Here is a 19,446-nt window from a genome sequence, read left to right as displayed (position 1 = left end):
TACAAATCCTTACTGAATTGTAACCTATAGTTTACAGGCCTTGCATCTTTTAATAGTGTGTATATCTACATTTCTGATTTTAGAGATGTTTGTATTATAGACACATAAACATATTTTTAAAGTAAAAGCAAACACTGAATTGGAATGCCAATGAATGGTTCACTGTCACATGGGAGCCAAAGGATAGAGTACAGACAGGTACTCAGTGAAGTCAATAAATAAGCTAATTTTAGATGAACTTACACAGTGAACAGGACAAAGTAAGCTCTACACACCCTGCTGCAATAATTCTCACTGGCCCTGGGTTATAGATGGTGAGTGGCAGCAAAATCTGAACAGGGAATGATTTCACAGGAGGAGTGTTTTACTGTCCCCTTGTGGGAAAGGCAGGTTGCTACAATCAAACAAAGGTCTTAAATATACTGTTCATTTTTCCTACTATCCTCTAATTGCAAAATACTGAGTGGAAAAGTGAAATAGATTTCTTAAAATATACATTCTATTCACTCATTGACAGATCACATTTTCGAAAACTTGTCAATTCATGTTGATGACATATTTTAATGCTCTTATTTTAAATAGCAATAAAATCACAACACCCCTGTTTAGTATAGTACATAAAAAAGAAACTAAAATTTGAGGTGAAAAAACAAAATGGTTACTCTTTAAAAAATAATTTTAAATAACATCTCGTTTTATAATTGAAGCAGCACAGTGCCTAAAATATAGTGAGTACTTAATAAATGCCTTTTTTCATTCATTCATTTATTCATTGCAAAAATACACTGAGAAAGAAAAGCTACTATTTCTTCCAAGCCTAGAAGCTTGATTTTTCAGGGCATGTAGAATCCAAAGAAGGAGGTTTTTGAGAAAGCAGAGTATACTCTAGCCAGTTAGATGGAGGGGGAGAACCTCATTGGAAAATACAGAGGATCTCTCCCTAGATGCCTGGGAATTGGGAGGGATGTCCTTCCACACTTTTGCATATTCATGCTCTCCAAGAACACTCATAAAAGGCTCCTTCAAAAGCAAATAACCTTTGCCAGAACCTAGAGGAGTGTTTCTTTCTTTAAAAAAAAGTACTTATTAATGTATATTGTGTAACACTCTGTAAGAATCAAACTGTTGCACATTTTCCATGGCCATAGTTAGCATCTACTGAAGGGATGGGATTCCAACAAGTCTTTCCTTCATTCCAAGTCCAACACCAATTTCCCATCAATGATATCCTAGGATGGAAATGTAAAGGAGGAAACAGGCAAGCTTTTACATATTAATTTCTGTAGTAGATCACATCAGACAAAGCTGACTTAAGGAGTAGACAATGCACGATCCCATTGTATTTATAGTTTCTTGATTAACAAAAAAAAAAAATTGACATTTGCCCTGGTAGAATAGCATTCAGCTTCCAATTCTCCCCAACAAGGCCCTCTTTTGTACATATAGGATTAAAAAGTGGGATACAGTTCTAGGATCATCCTGAAATATCTCTACTTGATTTGCCCAGGCCTCTGACCTAATGCCATTTTATTGAGGGGTAGGAAGGAAGTCATTAGGTGAGTTCTCCCTTTCAACTAGCAAACAGTAAGAGGTAAAGATGAAGTAGCCTCATCCCTCTACAGAAATCCCATCCATGTTCAGTTGTATAATAAACAAGTCTCTCCCATTCATGTAGTGGAGACTTCCAGAGGTACAAACAGCATACCTCTGACCTGAGAAAATACCTGCAAATGTGAAAGTCCTCTCTCTGTCATCAGCAAGCTATTCATGTATTACAATAGTCGAGATTCAAATAAGAACTGCTCAATTTTGGTGTAGAAGGTTCTGGCCTTTGAAGCAACAAGTGACTCATTCTTGCTCAGTGTGTCTTCTGCATCCTGCGGAAGGTCCATACTTGGCACCTGAGACTTTTCTTCCGATGCTGTGGTCATTTCCCTTAGGCCGTCCCTGGGTTGGGCCACTTGGAGGCTGCTTATCCTCTTTTTCTCTCTGTTTTGGATTTCTTGCTGGACCTCATGCTCCTTTGGCTGCTCCAACACGTCATTCTCCTCTTCATCCAGCTCCACAAGACTGTGGATCTCCTCTTTTTCGTCACTCAGGAATTCACTTATTTCTCAAAATTTTTCTTCAAACATTTCTCTTGACATTTCCACTTGTTCTGTCCACACAACAGCCCAAGTCCGAGGTTCCTTCTACTCTTCAAGCATTAGCCTCTGAACATCTTTTAAATTTCCATTTACAAGTTTCAGATTCTCCTGGAGCTTTTTCCTATAGAGCTCAGCAGCCTCTTCTATGGGTCAGACTGTGTGATCCTCATGTTCCTGGGATTGTGAACAGGACACACAGAATAGGGTCTGATCATCCATACAGAACAACTTCTTATCCTCCTGGTGTCTGTCACACTTGCTGGGTCCCCTTTGGGTCTCTGTTGATGTTGTGTGCAGGTAACAGAAGGTTTCCTTTTCCTGAAAGTAAATTTTCCCCTTCTCCTTAAAGTGGCATTCAAAGCTCTTGACTGGGAGATTTCCCTGCACCAAGGGCAGGAGATAGGCACGGAAGCTTCGCTGGAGCCACTGAGACAAGGTTGGCAAACACCGTGTCCACAATGGGCAGCCACTGGGTGTGTGAGATGGGCCTGACAAATGCTGTAGGTGAGCACATTCTGAAGACCTTCAATAATCTCTTTGGAAGCCAGGATCCTGAGTAAGAAAGAGATAGTGTAAGGGTGGTAAAGATCCTTTTCACAGGAGGAGCGCTTCAAAAGGAAGACAATCCCCAATTTTTCAACCTGCAATTTTACATTAATGTTGTTCTGATACTCCCTTAATACCTCATGCCTCTCTAACTGTATTTATACTTCTTCTTGTTCAGTCATTTCAGTCGTGTTGGACTCCCATTTGGGGTTTTCTTGGCAGAGATATTGGATTAGTTTGTCATCTCCTTCTTCAGCTTATTTGACAGATGAGGAAATTTAGGCAAACAGGGTTAAATGACTTGTCCAGGGTCACACAGCTAACAAGTGTCTGAGGCCAGATTTGAACTCAGGAAGATGAGTCCTTCTGACTCCAGGCTCGGCACTTTATCTGCTGCACCAGCTAGCTGTATTTATACATTTCTCCTCAAATTAGAGTTTCTATTTGGGTCTTATCTCCTCTACCAAACTGTAAGCTCTCTGAAGGCACACCTCCTGCCCTGTTTATCTTCCTACTACCAGCAAGCCTAGTACAATGCTTTTTATATAACTGGTGAAAAACAAATGAGAAGAGCTCCAAACAACTTTAAAATAACACCTCAAATCAAATTTTAGAGTGGCAGAGCCAACAAAAGGTCAGGGTGAGACATTTTTCCGGTCTAAGAAAACTTAGGAGGTCAGCAGGAAAAGTCTCTGACTATCTGGTGCGCAACTATGGCAGCACCAGTAGCACAGCAGCTTTGAGAACTCCAAGCCCAGAGATGGGAAAGGGGTCAGAAAACTGGTCAGAAAGAGATTACAGGTGACCTATTGCTGACACTGGGTGCAACTCTATTGCCCGTAAGCAGTTCTGGGTTGTAGTTTCAGGGTACAGAGGAGTGCTATGGTCAGTCACAAGGGAACACGGGCCCTAGTCACAGTTCTAAGGCAAAGAGGAGTGCTAGCATTCGCAGCTACAGGGGAGCAGGGGCCCTTCATGGGTAAAAACCAGAGTGCAGACCAAGAGGACGGAGATCATACCTCTCCCTGCACCACACCACTTCAGGAGCACGAAAAACTTGAGTCTCAGAATTAGCTCTGAAAAAAGCAGTATGAAAAAGCCTGAAGCTTGGGACTGTGCTTTCCTCTCCCCCAGGAGAACTGAGGCCAACTTAAAATTCAAAGTCAAGAAATAAGCTGGAAAAATGAGCAAATGACTGAGAAAGGAACTTGACTGTTATAAGTGACCACAATGGCAGGGAAGAACAAGATACAAACTCAAAAGAAAATAATAACTGAAAATAGCCACAAGCAAAGCCTCAAAGAAAAATGTTTGTTGGACACAAACCCAACAAGAACTCCTAGAAAAACTAAAGAGATGAGTGGTAGAGGAGTAAGAATGGCACAGTAACAGCAACACTGTAATGATGATCAATTGTGAAAGACTCAGCTACCGTGATCAATACAATGATGCAAGACAATTCCAAAGGACTCATGATGAAAAATTCTATCCACCTCCAGAAAGAAAACTGATGAACTCTGAATGAAAACTGAAGTATAATTTTCTCACTTTTTTCCTTTTTTTTGCAATATGGAAATATGTTTTGCATGATTTCATATATATAATTGAAATCATATTGCTTGCCTTCTCAGTGGATGGGGGAGGGCATAGAAGGGAAGGAGAGAATTTGGAACTCAAAATTTAAAAAGAAAAAATGTTAAAAAATAATAAATTTAAAAAATAAAAATGTTAAAAAAATAATAAAATTTTTAGAAAGAAAAGAAAGTGAGAAGAAAGGAGAATTGTGGGAAGGTGGTGACTATTAGAACCTAGAGGACAGTAAATCTTCCACAAATACCCCAGGAAAGTTCTAAAAATGCACTAGAGGGTCAGTGATAAAGAAGGCCAAAGAGAAATAGTTTTACCAGCCCAGAACTGCACAAAAAGAACTAGAATTCTATGGAAGCTCTGAGCATAGACAGGGCACAGCCAGTAGAAGGCATTGGCCCAGAACAGGAGACAGAGGTAGGTTAATTCAGGGCATGGCACTCAGGCAGCTCAGTACCTATGAAACCCTGCTGGAGGCACAACAACAGCTTGAAATGGGGCCATCCCAGTAAAGTCACAGTGCCCAGGCAGTCTCACCTGAGGCGCAGCAGGAGACAGGGGCAGATTAGGGAGCGCAGCGCAAGTCAAATCAAGTCAACAAGCATTTATTCAGGGACTACTACGTGCCAGGCATCTTGCTATGCTGGGAAAAGTCCTGCCCTCCAGGAGCTTACATTTTAATGACAGAGGCAACATATAAACAACCAAGTGGAGATAAGAGGCATATACAGAGTGGATAGAAAGCACTCTGAGAAGGGAAGGCCTTAGCATCTGAGGAAACCTGGAAAGGACTCTGCGATTAGGCTGGATTTGAGCCAAGTCTTGGGGGAAATCAAGGGAACTAAGAGATAAGGTGACAAAGCAGACCCTTCCAGGCATGGGGAACAGTCGGTACAAAGATATAGAGACAGGAAATGGAATATTATATATACAGGGGTATGCTAGAGCCAGCTCTAACTGGCTTCCTTAGATAGAGCAAATCAGGGTTTGATTTTTGTGTGTGTGTGTGTGTGTGTGTGTGTGTGTGTGATTGTCTAGACTTTTAAAAAGTGTTAATAATACAGATTAAATTTAGAAGTGTGTACATTTTCCCCCTAGAAACTCAGCTGCTAAACATTTACCAGCAGCACACCCCTGGTTATATACAAAGTATACCAACTAGTCCAATTTTGCAGGACCACAGAATGCTTGGAGGGGAGTGAAGAGGAAGAAAATTGGAAAGATAGGAGGGACCCAGGTTATTAAATGCTTTAAATTCCAAACAGAAGAGTTTTCATTTCATCCTGGAGGTACTAGGGAACCATTAGAACTCAATGAGCAGGGGACAAGTGGGTCAGATCTGTATTTTAGGAAAAGGGTTTTTGGCTGCTGAGTGCAGAATGGATTGGAGCGGGGAGAAATTTGACGTAGGGAGACAAGGGCTATTGTAATAGTCCAGATGAGAGGTGATGATGGCCTAAGCAAGGGTTGTAACTGCACGAGTAAAGAGAGAGAATGCATAAGAGAAATGTTGTCAAGGTAAAAGCAAGATTTGGCAATGGATTGGATATGTGGGTTGAGTGAGAGGAAGTTGTGAGGCTGGGTTACTGGGAGGATGGTAGTATCTATGGCATAATAGGGAGATTGGGAATAAGGGAAGATTTTCTGGGGAAAAAAAAATAACGAACTCTGTTTTTGACTTGTTGGGTTTGGGATGCTTATGAGATATACAATCTGAGATGTACAAATGACAGTTGGTGATGTAGGATTGTAAGCAGAACCAAGAAAACAATTTATATTTTAACAACAACATTGTAAAAACAATTTTGAAAAACTTAAGAATGCTGATAAATGAAACTATAAATGAACTGGGCATGCAATTAAAAAAAAAACTAGAAAAGCAACAGATCAAAAGATCCCAACAAAAAGCCAAAGTAGAAATTGTGAAAATCAAAGAAGAAAATAACAAAAATTAATAGCCAAAAAAATCCAAACCAATAAATTAATAAATAAAGCTATGAGCTGTTTTTTCCTCTAATAATACTAATAAACTAGATAAGAAATTAGTGTGCCTGATTTTTTTTAAAAGGAAAGTAATTTTGTATCAAAATGAAAAAGAATTAATAACTGAAGATAAAAGATCAGAAATGATTTTGCACAATTATATATCAGCAAAAGTCATAGATGAAATGGATGAATATTCATAATGCCCAAATTAACAGAACTGCATTATTTAAATAGATCAACTTTTTTATTTTTGGGGTTTTTTTGGTTTTGTTTTGTTTTGTTTTGTTTTTTGGCTAGGCAATGGGGTTAAGTGACTTGCCCAGGGTCACACAGCTAGTAAGTGTCAAGAGTCCGAGGCTGATTTGAACTCAGGTCCTCCTGAATCTAGGGCCAGTGCTCTATCCACTGTGCCACCTAGCTGCCCTAGATCAACTTTTTTAAAAGAGCCAGCCATAAATGGTGGATTTAGAAGTGAAATCTATCAAATATTCAGATAATTCATACCAATATTATAAAAATTACTGTTTTCAAAACAGGATGCAAGACACTTTTTAAATTTCTTTTCATGATACAAATATGGTCTTGATACCTATACCAGTGATAGAGTTGAGCTAGAAAATCATAGACCAATATCCATAGAGAATATTAATGCAAAAATATTAAGTAAATATTAGCAAACAGACTACAGCAATATATTCAGGATGGATTTATATCAAGAATGGAGGGTTGGTTCAATAAAAGGAAGACAATAAATATAATAAACCATATTAATAGCATAAATATTAAAAACTATATGATTATATACATTGGTGCTGAAAAGATTTTTGACAATATTCAACACATCTGTTAAAATACCAGAAAGCATAAGAATAAATGAATCTTTGCCCAATCTGTTAAGTAAGATCCATCTAAAACAAAAACCAGCATTATGTGTAATGAAGACAGGCTAGAGGACTTTCTAGCAGCATTAGGGGTAAAGCAAGGATGTCCATTACTGTTTAATACAGTGCTAGAAATGATAGCTATAGAAATGAGACAAGAAAAAGAAATCAAGAGAATAGTTACATGGAAAGCAAAAACAAAATTATCACTTTTGCAGATGATATGGTGATTTACTTAGAAAATCCTAAAGAGTTAATTAAAATTGTTTGAAGCAATTAATAAATGTAGAAAAAAGTTGTAGGATGAAAAGCACATTCACATAAATCATCAAAATTCCAGTTTGTTACCAACAAAACTCAGCAAGAAGAGATAGAAAGAGAAATTCCATCCCAAACCAACTATACTTACAAGTTTACTGAGATCCAGAAATACATGAATCCAGTTACAAGAAACTCTTTACAAAAATAAAAACAGACATATAAAATTAGAGAAATATTCATTGTTCATGGATAGGCCATTCCAATATAACAAAAATGACAACACTATTTAAGTTAACTTACTTATTCAGTGCCATCTAAACTATCAAGAGACTATTTTATAGAATTAGGAAAAATAATAATAAAATTCATCTGAAGGAATATAAGGCCAATAATCTCAAATAAAATAAGGGGGGAAAATGGGAAAGGTCTAACACAGCCATATTTCAAACTTCAAAACAGTAATGATCAAAACAATTTGGTACTGATTAAAAACAGAAGTTGACCAATGGAACAGATTAAATTATCACATACAGAAACAAATAAACACAGTGGAATAGTGTCTGATAAACACAAAGACCCCAGCTACTAGGATAAGGCCTCAGTGTTGAACAAAAACTGCTGGGAAAACTAGAAAGCAGTGTCACAGAAATTCGATGAAGACCAACAGTTCACACCATATGCTAAGATAAACTATAAAAGGTGACAAGAGTAAAGTGACAATTGTTGGAAGGGCTGTGGGAAAACAGGAACATTAATACATTGTTGATGGACCTGTGGATTGGTATACTTTCAGGAAAGCAATTTGTAACCATTAGCAAAAGTCATTAAACCTTGAATACAATTTGACCCTGTGGTATCACTAGTAGTTCTATACTCCAAAGAGACCAAAGAAAGAGGAAAAATACTTATATGTACAAGACTGAAAACTAAGGGGGGTATCTATCATTTGGAGAATGGCTGAACAAATTATGATGTATCAATATAATGGAATATTAAATAACAAAAAGGGATGGTTTCAGAGCAACCGGAGAAGACTTGCATGAACTGATACAAAATGAAATAAGCAGAACCAGGAGAAAATTTATATGACAATGTTCTAGTAAAAAGAAATTTTGAAAGACTTAAGAACTCTAATCAATACAATGACCAATTTATGACTCCAGAATATTGATAATAAAGCATGCTACTTACCTCTTGACAGAGATGTGATGGACTCAAAATGGAAAATAAGGCATATATTTTTAGAAATGGTCAGTGTGGTCATTTGTTTTGCTTGGCTATGCATATTTCTTATGAAGGCTTTGTTTTCTTTTTCTTTTCTTTTTTATTGCAGAAGGGATGTGGGGAGTCAAGGGTAAAGTATCCCTCCACCAAAAAAAAAAAAAAAAGCAAAAGAAAAGGAATAAAAGAGGACTATTTAAACATATTTTCATTTTCCTCCATTTCATTTTATTATTGTTTTCCAATCAACAAGCATTTATTTTCCTTCTCATCCACTTCCCCCAATCCCCCCAAAATCCTTCATGTAATATAATAAGGAACAGGTACATGTGAAGAGTAAAAAGAAAAGAGAATCATTGAAGTACATGTATTTTTAAATGCACAAAAGAGAACAGAAGGACTCATAATGAATCACAGGAAAATAAGACAGTTTTGAAAGTTGCATGTTGAATTTATTATAAATTAACAAGAAATGAAAGCTGTATATAATAGAGCTCTGCACTTTCATATATAATCTTTTTTCTGTTCTACCATTTATATGGTATTATATTTAACTTTTTTTTAATGCGCAGAGACATTTTATAAAAGGAAGGAAAAGAAAGAAAAGAAATGAAAGAAAAGAAAAGTGGGGCAGGATGAAATTTTAAGTCATTTACATGCTCTATTGGAAGAAACTTTACATATCCACAGGAGATAGGTTCTGGAAGTTCCCCCAGTAAAGAAGTTAACTCTGACTAGTGAATTCTTTCCCTCCTTTCTTTTTTTCTCTCCCTGCCCCCGCTTCACTCTCAAAAGAGGAAGGGCATGGACCATAAAGAGAGACTCTGCTGAACAGAAACCCTGGCGGATAATAGATGAGCTTGGTCTGAGGTAATTGAACCAAGCCAGGATAGGCTATTAGTAAGTCTTCCAAACTATATTTAACCTCCTAACTCAAGCAGCAGTAACCTAATGCCGGGGGGGGGAGGGGGGCAATCTTTTCCTATGTGTTACAGGCCCCAAAATAACTCCCCTCTCTTCCTCCCTCTAAACAAAAATTGTTTCGGTGAAGCTGTGGGTTAGATAAAGGAAATAAACTCTGAGTTGTAATTGGCAGATAGGCTTAATCCTCCAAAGTGTTAATTGCCCAAATTCATTGCCAATTCATTAAATGCATAGGAATTTATTTATCTGGAAGGGTGGGGAGGGGGAGAAGATTGTGGTTTTTCATCTTCCTTACCTCTCCCAGGCGGCTGCTCCCCAAATAAGTTACCCAAAGTGTAAAATGCCTGCTGTGGACATTGTTCAGTGGGTTGTTCGTATAGATGGCAGAGAATATTCAAAACCTCACATTGAATCTGCATATTCCAAAGGGTCTCCTACATTAAGAAAGTGACTTGGTAGAATATGAAGTCAGAGGACTTGGGTTCAAATCCCGGCTCTTCTTCTTACTACTTTGGGCAAGTAAACAACCTCTCTGGGCCTCAATTTCCTCATCTCTAAAATAAGAAAATTAGACTGAAATGATCTCTAAGAACACTTCTGGCCCTAAATCTGTTACTAAATTCTGAAAAGAATATTCAGGAGATAGGGAGTTCTAAAGTTAAGATTTCCTAAGAAAAGATATATGAATTTACACTCTACCATTTTTCTTTTGAATTTTCTTTTCAGTCACAGGGATTGGAAAAACACTGAGTGGAAAAAAAAAAAGATATGCAGAGTTGAATTTGAGTTATGGTAACACACTAGCCAAGGCAGCTAGGTAGTACAGAAGATAGAGCACGGGACCTGGAGCCAGGAAGACCTAGGTTCAAATCCAGCCTCAGATACTTAGTAGCTATGTGACCTGGACAAGTCTCTTAGCCCCTATTTGCCTCAGTTCTTCATCTGTAAAATAGGGGACACACTGGAGAAGGAAATAGCAAACCACTCCAGTATCTTTGCCAAGAAAATCTCATGGGGTCCATGGTATCACAGCATCAGATGCAACTGAACAACTAAACAATAACACCATAGCCACCCTCTTCAGATTGGCAGTAATGATCTGAAAGCCTAGATATCTAGCAGCAATCATTGCCCTTAAGGAATCTACAGTTTTGGGGAAATAAGACTAATAAAACTAATAACCCAAGAAACAGACAACAATACAATACATAATCAAGTATGGTACAGGTCTTATAGGGCAGAAAAGGAAGGGGGTCAAAGTGGGTTACAGCAGCTGAATGAAGGTACAAGTGGGTACAAGAAGGTACAAGAATGACGATATAAGTAAGTAAATTACAGGATGGAATATAGGATCAGGGCTCAGAAAACCTGAGCACTAGTTCCAGCTCTGCCACTGTGTGACCTTGAACAAGTTGCTTAACCCAAAGCTCCCGAAGTTTCCTCATCAGAAAATTAAGGGGGTTGGACTAGATCATCTTTGAAGTTCTCTCCAGCTCTAATATTCTAATTCATGGAGATGGTAGGACTTAGGGATAGTAGGACTTAGGGTGGGCCTCAAAGACTGGAGATGAGTTGGACAGATGGAGGACAAGAGTAGAAGATATTTCAAGCAGAGACTATCTTGAGGAATAAAGTAGGGAATGAATGATGCGTAGAAGGACAGGGGTTGGTTTTCACTTAGGAGGTATCGGGAAATAGTTGGAGATGATGCTGTTTAGGTAAGATGCACTAGATTGTAGAGGACTTTACCTACTCCATATGAGGACTGAATCTGATAATAGATTTGAAAGTTCTAACAAAAAGTGCTACATGCCAATAAGTTTCAACTATTATTATCATCCAGTTATGAACAACCACCTCCTGTATGGAAATATGAACTGATGCAGAATGAAGTATGCAGAACCAAGAAAAAAATATTCACAATGACTCCAATGTAAAAAAAAAAAAGAAAAGAAATGGAATCCCTTTAGATTATAATGAGCAGAAGTGTAAGACTATGGTTGTGGAATATTGCATATGCTGTCAGCCATTGCTCTTACTGAACAGACTTCTTTCCCCCACTAAGATCATTGTTACAAGGAATGACTCATTAGGTAAGGGAGAGAAAAGGGATATATTTGGAAATGAAGATCATTAAGTTAACTATCACTTATTTATTAAGCATCTATTATACGCTATGCCATGGTGATACAATGAAAGGTTTAAAAAAAATAGTCCCTGCTCCCAAAGAGCTCACATACAAAGGACTATGTGCAAACATGGACAGCTAAGTGGTGCAGTGGATAGAATGCCCAGCCTGGAGTCAGGAAGATTCATCTTATATGAGTTCAAATCTTACCTCAGACACTTACTAGCTGTGTCTTAACCCTGTTTGCCTCAATTCCTCATCTATAAAATAAGCTGGAGAAGAAAATAGCAAACCACTCCAGTATCTCTGCCAAGAAAACCCCAAATGGGGTCACCTGAAGAGTTAGACACAATTGAAGTAACTCAACAAGAAAAATGTACATACATGATATATACAAGAAAAAATGGAAATGATTTTAGAGTAAAAGTACTAAGGTGAAGGAGAATGGGAAAAGCTTTTTGCAGAAGGTAGAACTTTAGCTGAGACTTGAAGAAAGCTAGGAGGCAAGAGATAGGAATAGAGGGATAGAGTTTCAGGCATGGAGGAAAGCCAGTGGATAGGCTGAAAGTCCAGAGATGGAGAGTCTTATTCGAGGAATGGAAAGGACGCCAATGTCATTTGATCACAGAGTATGTGGAGGGGAGGGAGTAAAATGTAAAAACTAGCAAAGCAGAAATGGGTCAGATTATGAAGGCTTTTAAAAACCAAACAGAAGATTTTATACATGATCCTGGGGGCAATAGGGAGCCACTGGAATTTATTGAAAGGGGGAGAGAGGAGTAATATGGTCAGACCTGCACTTTAGGAAAATCACTTTGATAGTTGAATGGAGGATTGATTACAGTGGGGGAGAAAATTGAGGCAGAAAGACCAACCAGGAGGAGATCACAACAGTTCAGGCCTGAGGTGATGAGGGTCTGTACTTGAAGTGGTAGCTGTGTCAGGGGATGTGTTCATCAAAGTTGCTACAAAGGTAGAAATAACACGAATTGACAACTAATTGGATAAGAGGGGTGGGGGAAGGATGTGAGTGATATAAAAATGAAAGCTTTCAATAAAATAAGATAAACTTAAAAAATATTATGAGGGACAATCTGGCATAGCAAAAAGAAGGCACCCAAATTCAAGTACTATTTCATATATACTAGTTTCTTAGTCTTTCATTGTCACCAGGCAATTCTTTAAGACTTTAAGTCACACAGCTCTGCTTCAATGGGGGAAATTTTTACATGTCAGATTTTGTACATCAATTAAATCTCAGGTCCAGATTAAAAAAAAAGTGCCAATCATCTATTGCAATATTGCTGAACCTCTCTCTTTACTAAAGCATTTTCACATTTACGTTGGACACAGAAAAAGAAAGTCAGGAGGAAAATGGGAATTATTTTTTGTTTAAACATTCCTCGGAGCTTTCTGAAGGGTAAATGGGGAAGAGGGCAGCTAGGTGGTACAGTGGATGGAGCATTGGGCTTGGTGTCAGGAAGATGACTCTTCCTGAGTTCAAATTAAGAGTTATTCCACTACACAACCAGAAGAACAACCCCAAATGTTAAGAAAAATTCATTTCCCCGTCCAAGGAAAGACACAAAGTGTCCAAAAGGGAAAGCCTTGTTACAAACTCAAAATATTTCAATCTGTCAACAATAAACTCCAGTCATGATATTTGTGGGCTTGGTATTTGTGACCACATTATGTTGTTTCTGGGTGTTCCTTGTCGGTTGTCAAGTCCCATTTCTTTGTAGACAGTGACCCTGTTTGAGGACACTCACATGTGACAACACTTAATGTCTGCCATGATGCTTCGGTAGATTTTTTTTTTCAGAAAAGAAAATTACATAAAAATTGTCCTATTTCATTAGGGCTTTGTTTAATGTTTATGGAGTTTTGAGGGCAGGAGACAGAACCTGGCTAATTAGTGCTTCTGATCAGTCAGGGTTTTCTTCTTAAACTCTCCTTTACCCTGAATTGTTGGAAGTCCAAGTGTTGTGGTGAACTGTTTCAGTTAGCATATTTGTTTTATAAACTCCTGTGGACCCATGCGTATTCCCTTCAGTGATGCAGACTGGTTTTCATCTGTGCCTGTTCATTCCATGTTCCTATCCTGTTTTATTAGAGGGAATTCATTGAAGTTCTGGGGCAGTAGCAGGGAAAGGAGCTTCATGCTTTCTTTTAAGAATATTAAGGGGAGCATACTGTTACCCTTCAGTTTGGGACCATATATTCTTTTATGACATCCTTTACATCCTGCACAATCCCCAGTAACGTGTTTTCCCCTGATCATACCCACCATGACCTCTTCTTTGTTTTCTGGATAATCTTCAAATTCAGCTCTTCAGTGACCCACAGTCACATATGGCCATGAGGAAGAACACAGGCATTAAAAAGATGGGCCTTTGTTTCAAGGAGAAGCTTGGGGCCATTATAGGAACTTTGCCATTTCCCAAAGGCAATCCAGTCCACTCTGGGCAACTCAGCCTGCCTTCTTCCTCCTGTTCAATTCTGAGCTCAGCTAATTTTCCATCTATACGGTCTGCTGAACAAATACATATATGTGGACAAGCTCTACAGATTGTTTATTTAACTGGACATCATGGTCTAGATAATAGACATTCTTTATCCACTTCATTTCTCTTATGTGGATAGTTCGGCCAAACTCTATAGAGGAACTATGGATCCAATTTGGGGGTTCTGAAATGATACACAAATTACCAGTTTTTAAATGATTATAATGAATGCAACACTAAAATCTTAGCTGGTATAGTGTAGCTGGAGGAGGGTTACCTTCACAGCAAGGCAGTAAGCAGCAGGAAAAAGAGCTCTGGCCTTGGATGGACTCAGATGACCTGAGCCTCAATCCTGATTTTATTACTTACTACCTATTTTTAACTCTAGTACTGCATTTCTAAATGCCTACTAGACCTTTCCACTTGGATAGGAACGCAGTAATTGACATACAAAGTCAGATGCATGCTTCAACTGCCCAAGTACTCTCTGGCCAACAGAAACTGATGAGATATGTCATGGAGGGCAAAGTTGTCCTCTCTGACATTAACCTGAAAAGCTTTCTAAGCCATTTGCGGTCATCATTTGAAAAAATTGTCCAAACACTTTTTGAATCCACTAATACTTATTTATACCATCTCTTAAGAGTATAAATTTATAAATGGTTATTACCCTACATATATATTTGTCCCAAACTTCCCTCATTTAGGTTCTAAAGTGTGCCCTCTCTTCCTGATATTTTGATGAACAAGTCTGAGGTGAATACCTTATCCATTTGATTTGTAATGTGTAGATTTAAATACCATACTTTCCTTCCTTTTTTTCCTTCTTTCATTCCTCTCTCCTTCCCTTTCTCCTTCCATCCCTCCCTCTGCAGGTCTGTTATACACACCTTCCTTCCTTCCTTCCTTCCTTCCTTCCAACCTCCCTCCCTTCTTTCTTCTTTCACATGGCTAATGCAGGAATATATTTTGTTCAACTACATTATATATACTTGTAATGAGATTTCTTTTCTGCCTTCTCAGGTGGAGGAAGGCAAAGTGGGAGGGACAAAATTCAGAATGGAAAATAAAATAAAATTGAGTTAAAAATATTTAAATGCTATCATCTCTCATAGCCTTTGCTTTCCATTTCTAGTATTTTTTTAGTTCTGTCCTCATACAACAACCAACCCAGCACCACAGGCATTTGGTTATAGCCTTCCTGAGATTCCAGAGTGTTCCAAGGACAGATAGATGATACTTTATGGGAGGGTTGACTTTTCCCTTTTACTTTCTCTACACTTCTTAGTATGTTATAATGATTATTTCCTAGTGGCTGCCCAAGCCACAGAAACTCTTCTTCAAGAGTTAAGATTTTGACCCTGCTACCAGACATTGAGAATGGAGGGAAGAGGAAAGGAGGAACAGGAAAAAGGAAAAGAGAAATGAGCAGGATGTTATCTATCTTATAATCATTTTTAAAGGTTGTGAGAACATTTTGTCATCTCATAGTGAAATTCTATAGAGTGTGTTGTAGCCTGAATATAAAGCTACTTTACATAGATTTTTTTGGGGGGTGTCTATATATATATTTTTAAAAGATCTAACTTGTCCTATAGTAATCTTTTTTTTTTTTTGGTTAGGTAATGGGGTTAAGTGACTTGCCCAAGATCACACAGCTAGTATCTGGTCTGAGACCGCATTTGAATTCAGGTCCTCCTGACTCCAGTGCCAGTGCTCTATCCACTGTGCCACCTAGCTGCCCCTGTCCTATATAATCTTAAATTTAAAATGCTAAAAAAAAAAATTTCCCCTCCACCCCCCACTCAAGTGCCTCCCATTTCCTTATTTCTATTGATGGCACCATCATCCTTCCAGCCACCCAGGCTCACAACCTGAGCCCTCTCCCTCAATGTCCACATCTGATCAGTTGCCATATCTTGTGGATTCTATCTCCACATCTTTCACATCTATCCCCTTATCTCTAATTACATGGCTGCCACCCCAGTTCAGACCCTAAATGTGCCCCTCACTTGAGCTATTACAGCCACCTTTTAAATGGTCTCCTGGCCTCCAGTTCATGCTCTAAGCAGTTGCCAAACTGATATTCCTAAAGCATCACACTGCTCAGGTTGACCTGCTCAAAATGCTTTACTGCCTCCCCACTGTCTTTAAGATCAAATACAAGGTCCTCTATTTGACATTAAAAGATCCTCACAGTCTGGCTCTGGCCCTTCTTTTAATTACAATTTTTTAAAATTTTTGTTCTGAACTTAAAATACCAAATAAAATAGGCATTTGCATATACGCTACAGGACAGAAAGAGGATTGTACATGGAACTGCAGGTCTCTGTTATATACAGCTTACTTTTCAAGTATTTAACATCGATCTGTAGCTTTTTTAAAATAATAAATATTACCTCTATGTCTACATAGTCTGGCAAAAACAATTTCCTACATTTGCTGTGTTTGAAAACACCTATCTTTTTCTGCATTTTAAGTTCCCCTCTCTGTCAGGGAGTGGTGGATAACATCTATATTCTTCTGGATTTGTGGTTTATCATTACGTTAATCAGAGTTCTAGTCTTTTAAAGTTGTTTTCATTGTTTTTCTCCCAAATGTCATTATTATATAAATTGTTCTCTTGGTCCTGGCCACTTTGCTCTCTATCAATTCATAAAGGTCTTCCCAGTTTCCTCTGAAATTGTCTATTTCATAATTTCCTGTGATAAAATATTTCTTTATATTCATATGCCATAATTAAAGCCATTCCCCAACAGGATCCCTTCTCCTTAGTTTCCAATTTGTGGCTACCAAGATCAGAAGCATTGATATGCTTTCCCATATCTATAAGTTTTGTTGAAGTCCTAAAGTCTACAGAATGACATGACAGGAGGAATGAGAAGCAATTAAAAATCTCTTTAATTAATGGAGTCTGGATCAGGATGGTAGTCAGGAAAGAAGAACAAGGAATGGATTCAAGAACCGCAAATAGGAAACAAGCATTTATTAAGCTCTCATTATAGTCTAGGCGGCTAGGTGGTACAGTGGATAGAGCACCACCTTGGAGCCCTTAAAAGACTTCAATTCAAATCCAGCCTCAGACACTTACTAGTCATGAGAACCTGGGCAAGTCACTGAACCCTGTTTGCCTCAGTTTCCTCATTTGTAAAATGAGCTGGAGAAGGAAATAGCAAACCACTCCAGTATCTCTACCAAGAAAACCCCAAACAAGGTCATGGAAAGTCAGCCATGACTGAAAATGATTGAACACACACACACACACACACACACACACACATTACAGGCATGTGGGAGGAACAACATGCACATAGCTAACTACAAAGTAGCTTCAGAGAATGGGGAAAAGCCCTAAGTGAAGAAGTGGGATCTTGTGTAGAAGATGGCATATGAGCCTCGTGGGGAGCTAAAAGCAGGGAATGTTTCATTTTTGTTTTTGTGATGTTAGTGCCTAGCAAATAGCAGGTGCTTAATACATGCTTGTTGAATTAGCTTCAAGAGTCTTGATGGCCCAGATAGACTGTATGAAGGCAGAGACAGAAGATGGCTCTCTACATGTGGATGAGGGTCCTTAAATAGCCTGGATGGGCTGAAACATTGTGGGTGGGAGTAACGTGAGATCAGTCGAAAAGATAGTTGAAGTCACACTGCAAAGTTTTAAATGCCAAGCACAAAAGTTTGGCATTTGTCCTAGAAACAAGAGGATAGCTAAAGCTTGAGAGAGGATAGCCATGGTCAGAACTGTGCATTTTCTTTTTCTTTTTTCAAATTAAAATTTATTTTCAAATAGATTGACCTTTTCACCCTCCCATGTCTCTCCTCCACCTCACTCCTTGAGAAGGCAAGATAAACAGCACTCCTGTTACAAACATGTATAATCAGGCAAAATAAAAATTTTCAATGGCAATGTCTAAAAAAGTATGTTTCAGTCTGTGCTCTGAGTCCATGATTTCTCTGTCAGGAGATGAGCAGTGTATTTTATAGTGAGTTTCCGGGTATGGTGGTTGGTCATTGTATTAATGAGTCTGCAAGTTCCCCCCCCCCCATTTTGTTTTAATCAGCCTTCCCACTCTCCTGTGCCAATAACACTACTCCCGTTGAGAACGCAAGAAAAACAAAATCCATTATACACATGGATGGTCAATTAAAACAAATTTCCATATTGGCCAAGTCCTAAAAAATATTTGTCTCATTCTGCATACTGAGTCCTTTGCCTCTCTATCAGGAAGTGGGTAGCATGTTTCATTATTAGTCCTCTGGAATCACAGTCAAACATCCTGTTATGTTTCTCTTCATTCCCGTGTTTGTACTTCAAAGTTTTTCTGCAGCTCTGATCCCTTTATCAGGAATGCTTTTAAGTCCTGTTTCATTAAATGTCTATTTTTTCCTGTGTCGCATTATACTCAGTTTTGCTGGCTAAGTTATCCTTGACTATAAGCCCATATCCTTTGCCTTCTATTAATGGGAGAAGAGATGATAGTTGGAAGGGACAGAAATATCAAATTAAAGGTTTTTTTAGTTATCAGGAAGATCTGGGCATCAGGGCAGGAACAAATAAAGAGACTGACAAATAGGAAAGAGAGAGGAAAATCGAAGGGATAATCCTCTAGAAGAGTCAAGACTGATTGACTTTGGCAAGAATGACCATATTTTTCTCCAAGCCTGGAACAAAAGAGAAGGAATGATGCTAAGGAGATATGAGGGATACAACTGTAAGGGAAGGCACACTAGTGCAACACAGCCTTGGTCTTTGCTCTCATTTCATTACCAGCCTCCTCTTATAATCATGTATTTCCTCAATGATGCCTTTCATGCCACTTCTTGCTCGTAAGTCACCATTGGTCATATGCATCCACCATACATATTTTCATTGTATTTTGAGTCATCTGCACTTTTTTGAGTCTTCTGAGAGCATGGTGCTCCATGATTTCTAGCTCTATACAGTGGTGTTGAAAAAAATGGAATTTTCTATCAGGAAGCAATTGAGGATCATTAAAGCATTGCATAATTTCCCAAATTTAACCCAAATGATTTTGGGCCTTGTTTACTGTCCAGTCACAGTGCCTATCTCAGGTATATGTACTGATGGTTTTACTTATTGTCCATTCAGCTGTCAGTCAGTCTTGTCATCGTGAATTTTTCATCCACTTAGTTTTTATGTGGATTGGTAGGTCAATTTTTTTCTAACAACTCTGAGAAAGCTCTGAGATGTTTCATGTAATTAGTAGAACATCAGCAGCAAATTGGATTCTGTAGATCCA

The 19,446-nt window shown here is 38.3% G+C and overlaps 1 pseudogene; it reads right to left on the bottom strand.

The window, feature by feature from the left end:
- Positions 1 to 1,516: 1,516 nt before the first annotated feature.
- On the bottom strand, positions 1,517 to 19,031 carry LOC114053953 (annotated as a pseudogene).
- Positions 19,032 to 19,446: the final 415 nt, after the last annotated feature.

This window comes from Vombatus ursinus, unplaced genomic scaffold (genome assembly GCF_900497805.2).
Source record: "Vombatus ursinus unplaced genomic scaffold, bare-nosed wombat genome assembly UNPS02014812.1, whole genome shotgun sequence".
Classification (NCBI taxonomy): domain Eukaryota; kingdom Metazoa; phylum Chordata; class Mammalia; order Diprotodontia; family Vombatidae; genus Vombatus; species Vombatus ursinus.
This window is presented reverse-complemented; position numbering and strand designations above follow the sequence as displayed.